The sequence below is a fragment of the Loxodonta africana genome, chromosome 1 (assembly GCF_030014295.1).
Source record: "Loxodonta africana isolate mLoxAfr1 chromosome 1, mLoxAfr1.hap2, whole genome shotgun sequence".
Classification (NCBI taxonomy): domain Eukaryota; kingdom Metazoa; phylum Chordata; class Mammalia; order Proboscidea; family Elephantidae; genus Loxodonta; species Loxodonta africana.
In genome coordinates, this window is record NC_087342.1 from 77,551,425 (window position 1) to 77,562,641 (window position 11,217).

At 40.2% G+C, this 11,217-nt stretch overlaps 1 pseudogene; it reads right to left on the reverse strand.

Moving 5' to 3' along the window:
• Positions 1 to 7,717: 7,717 nt before the first annotated feature.
• LOC135230751 (putative olfactory receptor 2B8) lies at positions 7,718 to 10,521 on the reverse strand (annotated as a pseudogene).
• Positions 10,522 to 11,217: the final 696 nt, after the last annotated feature.

Genomic DNA, 11,217 nt, shown 5'->3' on the forward strand with positions numbered 1-11,217 from the left:
AATGGACAGTGGTTTATAATCTTTAATATAAAAAAGTCTTAGTGTGAATATGAATAATTTAATAGAAAGATATGCAAAGACCATAAACAGGTATTTCCTAAAACAATAAGCCCTTGCCCCACCTACACATGTCCTATAAGTAGATGAAAAAATATTTCAACCAATATAGGAATAAAATTGAGATAATAAAAACGACATAGTTTTTGGCCTACCCAATGTTCCCTGTAGGTAATAATGCTGTAAATTCAGAAAATCTGTGGGCAAATTACATAAATTCTCTGTAATATAATTTATCAAATATTTTTTGGAAAAAAATTACACTTCCTTTAATTTCTTGTAAGGATATGATGAGCAATACCTGCAAAAAAAATCTATGCACAATAATTTTCAAAACCCAATTAATTATAAAATGTTTTTTAAAAACTGTAAATGTCCAGTGACGGAGTACTGGTGAAAATTCCAATTCCTCTGTACGAGAGAATTCTATGCAGTCAAAAATATATATTCTTTTATAATAATATTTAACATCCCTCAAAAATGCTAAAATGTGAGAGGAGCCGGGGCCAAGATGGCGGACTAGGTGGACGCTACCACGGATCCCTCTTGCAACAAAGACTTGGAAAAACAAGTGAATCGATCACATACATAACAATCTACAAACCCTGAACAACAAACACAGATTTAGAGATGGAGAACGAACAAATACGGGGAGGCAGCGATTGTTTTCAGAGCCTGGAGCCAGCGTACCAGTCAGGTGACCTTCGGCGCCCGATTTGGGGCAAAGCCCAGGGGGGCAGACGGCACAAACAAGGGGCCTAGCCCCGGCCCCGAACTCATTCCGGGAGGGGGCCCAGCCGGTTCGTGTGGGCAGCGTGGCTGCCCAGCCAGTGGGAAAAGTCCCCAGGAGGCAGTGACTGGTCTTGGAGCGGGGAGAGGAGCATCCCAGCCAGGGAGCCATCCCACCAGGATTTTGATGGGGCGCGGGCGAGAGGAGCTGCTCCACCCCCCTGAACTAACCCCGGGAGAGGGCCCAGCCAGTTCACGCGGACGGCATGGCGGCGCAGCTGGTGGGAGAAGTCCCCGGGAGGCAGTGACTGGTCTTGGAGCGGGGAGAGCAGCGTCCCAGCCGGGGAGCCATCCCGCCGGGATTTTGGCAGACCGCAGGCACTGCATAAGCGCGGGGAGCAGCTCTACCCCCCTGAACTAACCCTGGGAGGGGGCCCAGCCGGTTCGCGTGGGCAGCGTGGTGGCACAGTCAGTGGGAGAAGTCCCCGGGAGACAGTGAGGGGTCTTGGAGCGGGGAGAGTGGCGTCCCAGCCGGGACGCACGGTCGCGGCGCAGGCGCGGGGAGCTGCTCCGCTCGCCTGAGCTGACCTGGGGGGGGAGCCCAGCCAGTTCACGGAGGCGGCACGGCGACGCGGCAGGCTGGACGGGGAGTCCCCGGGAGGCAGCGACTGATTTTGGAGTCGGGAGTGCACCGTCCCAGGCTGGCAGCGGAGGATCTGACCGTGACTCCAGTGGGCCAGACCCCCCGGGGCAATCTCCACACAGCCAGCACACATAGGCGACGCGCCCCATGGAAATCTCAGATATAAGAGTGATTCCAAGCAAGACAAGCAACTCTGGCTATATTCTGAGGTGCTACTCTCCTATCTCTCTGTTCCCTCCCCCACCCTCCCCAGGCAGCTTCATTAACATCCGAATAGCCTGAGCCAGAGGGAGAACTCTGATAAGGATCTGACTGCATTTTTTTTTTAGCGGATTTTCTGGAAAAACTAGTTTCCCAGTGATGGCTCGGAGACAGCAGTCCATATCAAACCACAGAAAGAAGCAGACCATGATAGCTTCTCCAACCCCCCAAACAAAAGAATCAAAATCTTTCCCAAATGAAGATACAATCCTGGAATTATCAGATACAGAATATAAAAAACTAATTTACAGAATGCTTAAAGACATCACAAATGAAATAAGGCAAACTACAGAAAAAGCCAAGGAACACACTGATAAAACTGTTGAAGAACTCAAAAAGATTATTCAAGAACATAGTGGAAAAATTAATAAGTTGCAAGAATCCATAGAGAGACAGCATGTAGAAATCCAAAAGATTAACAATAAAATTACAGAATTAGACAACGCAATAGGAAGTCAGAGGAGCAGACTCGAGCAATTAGAATGCAGACTGGGACATCTGGAGGACCAGGGAATCAACACCAACATAGCTGAAAAAAAATCAGATAAAAGAATTTAAAAAAATGAAGAAACCCTAAGAATCATGTGGGACTCTATCAAGAAGGATAACTTGCGAGTGATTGGAGTCCCAGAAGAGGGAGGGGGGACAGAAAACACAGAGAAAATAGTTGAAGAACTCCTGACACAAAACTTCCCTGACATCATGAAAGACGAAAGAATATCTATCCAAGATGCTCATCGAACCCCATTTAAGATTGATCCAAAAAGAAAAACACCAAGACATATTATCATCAAACTTGCCAAAACCAAAGATAAACAGAAAATTTTAAGAGCAGCCAGGGAGAAAAGAAAGGTTTCCTTCAAGGGAAAATCAATAAGAATAAGTTCAGACTACTCAGCAGAAACCATGCAGGCAAGAAGGGAATGGGAAGACATATACAGAGCACTGAAGGAGAAAAATTGCCAGCCAAGGATCATATATCCAGAAAAACTCTCTCTGAAATATGAAGATGAAATTAAGATATTTACACATAAAAACAAGTTTAGAGAATTTGCAAAAACCAAACCAAAGCTACAAGAAATACTAAAGGATATTGTTTGGTCAGAAAACCAATAATATCAGATACCAGCACAATACAAGGTCACAAAACAGAACGTCCTGATATCAACTCAAATAGGGAAATCACAAAAACAAACAAATTAAGATTAATTTAAAAAAAAATACACCTAACAGGAAATCATGGAAGTCAATAGGTAAAAGATCACAATAATCAAAAAGAGGGACTAAATACAGGAGGCATTGAACTGCCAGATGGAGAGTGATACAAGGCAATATAGAACGATACAAGTTAGGTTTTTACTTAGAAAAATAGGGGTAAATAAAAAGGTAACCACAAAAAGGTATACCAACTCCATAACTCAAGAAAAAAGCCAAGAAAAACGTAACGACTCAACTAACATAAAGTCAAACAGTATGAAAATGAGGATCTCACAATTTACTAAGAAAAACGTCTCAGCACAAAAAAGTACGTGGAAAAATGAAATTGCCAACAACCCACATGAAAAGGCATCAAAATGACAACACTAAAAACTTATTTATCTATAATTACGCTGAATGTAAACGGACTAAATGCACCAATAAAGAGACAGAGAGTCACGGACTAGATAAAGAAACACGATCCATCTATATGCTGCCTACAAGAGACACACCTTAGACTTAGAGACACAGACAAACTAAAACTCAAAGAATGGAAAAAAATATATCAAGCAAACAATAAGCAAAAAAGAAGAGGAGTAGCAATATTAATTTCTGACAAAATAGGCTTTAGACTTAAATCCACCACAAAGGATAAAGAAGGACACTATATAATGATAAAAGGGACAATTGATCAGGAAGACGTAACCATATTAAATATTTATGCACCCAGTGACAGGGCTGCAAGATACATAAATCAAATTTTAACAGAATTGAAAAGTGAGATAGACACCTCCACAATTATAGCAGGAGACTTCAACACACCACTTTCGGAGAAGGACAGGACATCCAGTAAGAAGCTCAATAGAGACACGGAAGACCTAATTACAATAATCAACCAACTTGACCTCATTGACTTATACAGAATTTTCCACCCAACTGCTCCAAAATATACTTTTTTTTCTAGCACACATGGAACATTCTCTAGAATAGACCACATATTGGGTCATAAAACAATCCTTTGCAGAGTCCAAAACATCGAAATATTACAAAGCATCTTCTCAGACCACAAGGCAATAAAACTAGAGATCAATAACAGAAAAACTAGGGAAAAGAAATCAAATACTTGGAAAATGAACAATACCCTCCTGAAAAAAGACTGAGTTATAGAAAACATCAAGGAGGGAATAAGGAAATTCATAGAATGCAACGAGAATGAAAATACTTCCTATCAAAACCTCTGGGACACAGCAAAAGCAGTGCTCAGAGGCCAATTTATATCAATAAATGCACACATACAAAAAGAAGAAAGAACCAAAAGCAGAGAACTGTCCCTACAACTTGAACAAATAGAAAGTGAGCAACAAAAGAACCCATCAGGCACCCGAAGAAAACAAAGAATAAAAATTAGAGCTGAACTAAATGAATTAGAGAACAGAAAAACAATTGAAAGAATTAACAAAGCCAAAAGCTGGTTCTTTGAAAAAATTAACAAAATTGATAAACTGTTGGCTAGACTGACTAAAGAAATACAGGAAAGGAAACAAATAACCCGAATAAGAAATGAGAAGGACCACATCACAACAGAACCAAATGAAATTAAAAGAATCATTTCAGATTACTACGAAAAATTGTACTCTAACAAATTTGAAAACCTAGAAGAAATGGATGAATTCTTGGAAAAATACTACCTACCTAAACTAACACATTCAGAAGTAGAACAACTAAATAGACCCATAACAAAAAAAGAGATTGAAACGGTAATCAAAACACTTCCAACAAAAAAAAGCCCTGGCCCGGACGGCTTCACTGCAGAGTTCTACCAAACTTTCAGAGAAGAGTTAACACCACTACTACTCAAGGTATTTCAAAGCATAGAAAATGATGGAATACTACCCAACTCATTCTATGAAGCCACCATCTCCCTGATACCAAAACCAGGTAAAGACATTACAAAAAAAGAAAATTATAGACCTATATCCCTCATGAACATAGATGCAAAAATCCTCAACAAAATTCTAGCCAATAGAATCCAACAACACATCAAAAAAATAATTCACCATGATCAAGTGGGATTTATACCAGGTATGCAAGGCTGGTTTAATATTAGAAAAACCATTAATGTAATCCATCACATAAATAAAACAAAAGATAAAAACCACATGATCTTATCAATTGATGCAGAAAAGGCATTTGACAAAGTCCAACACCCATTCATGATAAAAACTCTTACCAAAATAGGAATTGAAGGAAAATTCCTCAACATAATAAAGGGCATCTATGCAAAGCCAACAGCCAATATCACTCTAAATGGAGAGCACCTGAAAGCATTTCCCTTGAGAACGGGAACCAGACAAGGATGCCCTTTATCGCCGCTCCTATTCAACATCGTACTTGAAGTCCTAGCCAGGGCAATCAGGCTAGACAAAGAAATAAAGCGTATCCAGATTGGAAAGGAGGAAGTAAAGTTATCACTATTTGCAGATGACATGATCTTATACACAGAAAACCCTAAGGAATCCTCCAGAAAACTACTGAAACTAATAGAAGAGTTTGGCAGAGTCTCAGGTTATAAAATAAACATACAAAAATCACTTGGATTCCTCTACATCAACAAAAAGAACACCGAAGAGGAAATCACCAAATCAATACCATTCACAGTAGCCCCCAAGAAGATAAAATACTTAGGAATAAATCTTACCAAGGATGTAAAAGACTTATACAAAGAAAACTACAAAGCTCTATTACAAGAAATTCAAAAGGACATACTTAAGTGGAAAAACATACCTTGCTCATGAATAGGAAGACTTAACATAGTAAAAATGTCTATTCTACCAAAAGCCATCTATACATATAACGCACTTCTGATCCAAATTCCAATGTCATATTTTAAGGGGATAGAGAAACAAATCACCAATTTCATATGGAAGGGAAAGAAACCCCGGATAAGCAAAGCATTACTGAAAAAGAAGAAGAAAGTGGGAGGCCTCACTCTACCTGATTTCAGAACCTATTATACAGCCACAGTAGTCAAAACAGCCTGGTACTGGTACAACAACAGGCACATAGACCAATGGAACAGAATTGAGAACCCAGATATAAATCCATCCACGGATGAGCAGCTGATATTTGACAAAAGACCAGTGTCAGTTAATTGGGGAAAAGATAGTCTTTTTAACAAATGGTGCTGGCATAACTGGATATCCATTTGCAAAAGAATGAAACAGGACCCATACCTCGCACCATGCACAAAAACTAACTCCAAGTGGATCAAAGACCTAAACATAAAGACTAAACCGATAAAGATCATGGAAAAAAAATAGGGACAACCCTAGGAGCCCTAATACAAGACATAAACAGAATACAAAACATTACCAAAAATGATGAAGAGAAACCCGATAACTGGGAGCTCCTAAAAATCAAACACATATGCTCCTCTAAAGGCTTCACCAAAAGAGTAAAAAGACCACCTACAGACTGGGAAAGAATTTTCAGCTATGACATCTCACACCAGCGCCTTATCTCCAAAATCTACATGATTCTGCCAAAACTCAACCACAAAAAGACAAAAAACCCAATCAAGAAGTGGGCAAAGAATATGAACACACATTTCACTAAAGAAGATATTCAGGCAGCCAACAGATATATGAGAAAATGCTCTCGATCATTAGCCATTAGAGAAATGCAAATTAAAACGACGATGAGATTCCATCTCACACCAACAAGGCTGGCATTAATCCAAAAAACACAAAATAATAAATGTTGGAGAGGCTGCGGAGAGATTGGAACTCTTATACACTGCTGGTGGGAATGTCAAATGGTACAACCACTTTGGAAACCTATCTGGCGTTATCTTAAACAGTTAGAAATAAAACTACCATACAACCCAGAAATCCCACACCTCAGAATATACCCTAGAGATACAAGAGCCTTCACACAAACAGATACATGCACACCCATGTTTATTGCAGCTCTGTTTACAATAGCAAAAAGCTGGAAGCAACCAAGGTGTCCATCAACGGATGAATGGGTAAATAAATTGTGGTATATTCACACAATGGAATACTATGCATCGATAAAGAACAGTGACGAATCTCTGAAACATTTCATAACATGGAGGAACCTGGAAGGCATTATGCTGAGCAAAATTAGTCAAAGGCAAAAGGACGAATATTGTATAAGAGCACTATTATAAGATCTTGAGAAATAGTAAAAACTGAGAAGAACACATACATTTGTGGTTATGAAGGGGGGAGGGAGGGAGAGGGTTTTTTATTAATTAATCAGTAGATAAGAACTGCTTTGGGTGAAGGGAAAGACAACACTCAATACATGGAAGGTCAGCTCAATTGGACTGGACCAAAAGCAAAGAAGTTTCCGGGATAAAATGAATGCTTCAAAGGTCAGCGGAGCAGGGGCGGGGGTCTGGGGAACATGGTTTGAGGGGACTTCTAAGTCAATTGGCAAAATAATTGTATTATGAAAACATTCTGCATCCCACTTTGAAATGTGGAGTCTGGGGTCTTAAATGCTAACAAGCGGCCATCTAAGATGCATCAATTGGTCTCAACCCACCTGGAGCAAAGGAAAATGAAGAACACCAAGGTCACACGACAACTAGGAGCCCAAGAGACAGAAAGGGCCACATGAACTAGAGACCTACATCATCCTGAGACCAGAAGAACTAGTTGGTGCCCGGCCACAACCGATGGCTGCCCTGACAGGGAGCACAACAGAGAACTCCTGAGGGAACAGGAGATCAGTGGGATGCAGACCCCAAATTCTCATAAAAAGGCCATACTTAATGATCTGACTGAGACTGGAGGAATCCTGGCAGCCATGCTCCCCAGACCTTCTGTCGGCACAGGACAGGAACCATCCCCGAAGACAACTCATCAGACATGAAAGGGACTGGTCAGCGGGTGGGAGAGAGATGCTGATGAAGAGTGAGCTAATTATATCAGGTGGACACTTGAGAGTGTGTTGGCAGCTCTTGTCTGGAGGGGGGATGGGAGGATAGAGAGAGAGGGAAGCTGGCAAAATTGTCACGAAAGGAGAGACTGAAAGGGCTGACTCAATAGGGGAAGAGCAGGTGGGAGTACGGAGTAAGATGTATGTAAACTTATATGTGACAGACTGATCGGATTTGTAAACGTTCACTTGAAGCTTAATAAAAGTTAATTTAAAAAAATGCTAAAATGTTAGTATTCTTACTAGCTTCAACAGTTTTATAATCCCATTGTGCCTGTGACTTTGTGGCATGTATGTAAATGTGTTTCTGTAAGTAGAAATGGAATAATGTCCTCAAATGAGGATGCAAATAAGAAAAAATTGTAAAGCTTTTTAAAAATATTAATAATACAGATGCTCTAGGAATACCGAATCAGCATCTCTGGAGCTTGAACTGAATCCATAAACTTAGATTTTAAACATTCATCTTCCTAAAAGAATTAGGTAAGGAAATGCCCTTGAGAGTTGTCAGGGGAAATTTTGGAAGACATGTGGAGGATATCACATCTTAGGGGCTCTGGTATTCAAAGTCCTTCCACTGAAGCATCTTTCTCCCCCCGCCCCAGTAATCTGGAGTCACAGCCTTTCCAAGGAATCTTTTTAAATGCACCTTTCACATCCTTGTTCTCCAGTGTATATATGAGAGGATCAATCATGGGTATAATGGAGGTGTAAAAGACAGATGATATGAACTTGCCCTGATCCTGAGAGTAGTTACTGCTGGGCTGGAGATAAACATAGATGGCTCTGCCATAGAACAGGGAAACCACTGTAAGGTGGGATCCACAGGTTCCAAATGATTTTCTCTGCCTGCCACTGACTTTATGCATCAGTTGGCTCTGACAATCTGACCATGGGAGAACATGATTAATACAATAGGTATAAGAAGAATGATGACACCGACAAAGAAAAATTCAGATTCATTCATAGTGGTGTCAACACAGCCATGTTTGAGCAAAGGACAAACCACACACAAGAAGTGTTCTAATATATTTCTCCCACAAAATTGTAAAAGGGAGGTGAGCACTGTCTGCAATATAGAGTTGGCAAAACAATTGAGCCAGGAAGCAGAAGCCACCAGGGCACAGAGACGGGGGTGCATGATGACTGTGTAGCGGAGGGACTTGCAAACAGCTGCATAATGGTCAAATGCCATAATCCCTAACAGAATGGATTCTGTAGATAGCAAACCAAGAGATATATACAGCTGAACTACACAACCACCATAGGAGATAGATTTGTCTGTTCTCTGAGAATAACCAGTAGCTGTGGGACAATGTTGGTAGGTTAACACAGATGAAGAAAGCTTATGCTGGTGAGAAAAAAGTACATAGAGGTGTAAAAATTTGGGCACAGTTCGGGCAATAAAATAGTAGTGTGTTTCCCAGCAAAATGAAGATATAAAAGATAAAAAAAAAAACACACACACACAAAGAGGACTAGCTCCGGTTGAGACCTGTCAGAGAAACCCAATAAGACAAATCCAGTGAAAGAACTCCCATTTTTCTGCTCCTCCTTTGTTAGCATCTGTTTCCTGTCATGACAAAGCACTTTAGCAAATTTAAAAAGGAATAATAAAAAAAAGAGAGGGGTGAACCCAGAACATTTCAAGATCTATCCTGAAGTACAATGCTGTCAGGGATAGGATGATACACACACACCTACTTGGAAGACCAGTTAATATGACTATTATTCACATGTATGCACTAAACACGAATACAAAAGACAAAGAAATTGAAGATTTTTACCAAATTCTACTGTCTGAAATTGATCAAACATGCAATCAAGATGCATTGATAATTACTGGTGATTGGAAAGTGAAAGTTGGAGACAAAGAAGAAGGACTAGTAGTTGGGAATTATAGCCTTGGTGAATAGAAACAACTTTGGAGGTCACATGATAGAATTTTGCAAGACTAATGACATATTCATTGGAAATACCTTTTTTCAACAACATAAATGGTGACTATACACATGGACCTCACCAGACGGAATACACAGGAATCAAATTGACTACATCTGGGGAAAGAGACAATGAACATCAATATCATCAGTCAGAACAAGTCCAGGGGCCTACTACAGAAAAGACCATCAACTGCTCATATGCAAGCTCAAGTTGAAGCTGAAGAAAATTAAAACAAGTCCATGAGAGCCAAAGTACAACCTTGAGTATATCCCACCTGAATTTAGAGACCATCTCAAGAATTGATTTGATGCATTGAACACTAATGACAGAAGACCAGATGAGTTGCGGGAGGACGTCAAGGACATCATACATGAAGAAAACAAAAGGGCATTAAAAAGACAGGAAAGAAAGAAAAGACCAAAATGGACATCCGAAGAGACTATAAAACTTGCCCTTGAATGTACACTAGCTAAAGTGAAAGGAAGAAATGATGAAGTAAAAGAGCTAAACAACAGATCTCAAAGGGCAGTCAAGAAGACAACTTATTATAATGAAATGTGAAAAGATGTGGAGTTAGAAAACCAGAAGGGAAGAACAGGCTCAGCATTTCTCAAGCTAAAAGAACTGAAGAAAAAATTCAAGCCTGGAATTGCAACACAGAAGGATTCTATGGGCAATATGGAACCTGGTGGTGCAGTGGTTAGGAGCTAACCAAAAGATTGGCACCTCCAATCCACACCCACTCCTTGGAAACCCCGTGGGGCAGTTCTACTCTGTTTTATAAGGTCACTGTGAGTCAGAATCGACTCAACAGCAATGGGTTTGGCTTTGGTTTTGGTTTTTTGGTATTATGCACAATATATAGAATGATGCAGGAAGCATCAAAAGAGGATGGAAGGAATACACAGAGTCACTGTACCAAAAAGAATTTGTCGGCATTCAGCCACTTCAAGAGGTAGCATATGATCAAGAACTGATACTGAAGACAGAAGGTCAAGCTGCACTGAAGGCATTGTTGAAAAACAAAACTCCAGGAATTAATGGAATCCCAATTGTGATGTTTCAAAAAATAAATGCAACACTGGAAGCACTCACTCATCTATACCAAAAAATTTGGAACACAGCTACCTGGACAACTAACAGGAAGAGGTCCATATTTTGCCCAAAAAACAAGAGTTTGAGACAAAGGCTTAATGACAAGCACTTGAGTGGGGATGTGGTACAGAATCAGGTGTAAAAGAGAATGAACATAGGAGGGAGGAAAATTGAGCAGCCAAGGATGCACTATTGAGTTTGCCACCTGTATGAAGTGATTCGGTGCTTGATCCCATGTGCGCACCTGAAATATGTCTTATCTCTAACCCAAGAGAAGAAAGAAGAAAAAATTACCTATCATCTCTCATCTCCCATAGGTCAAA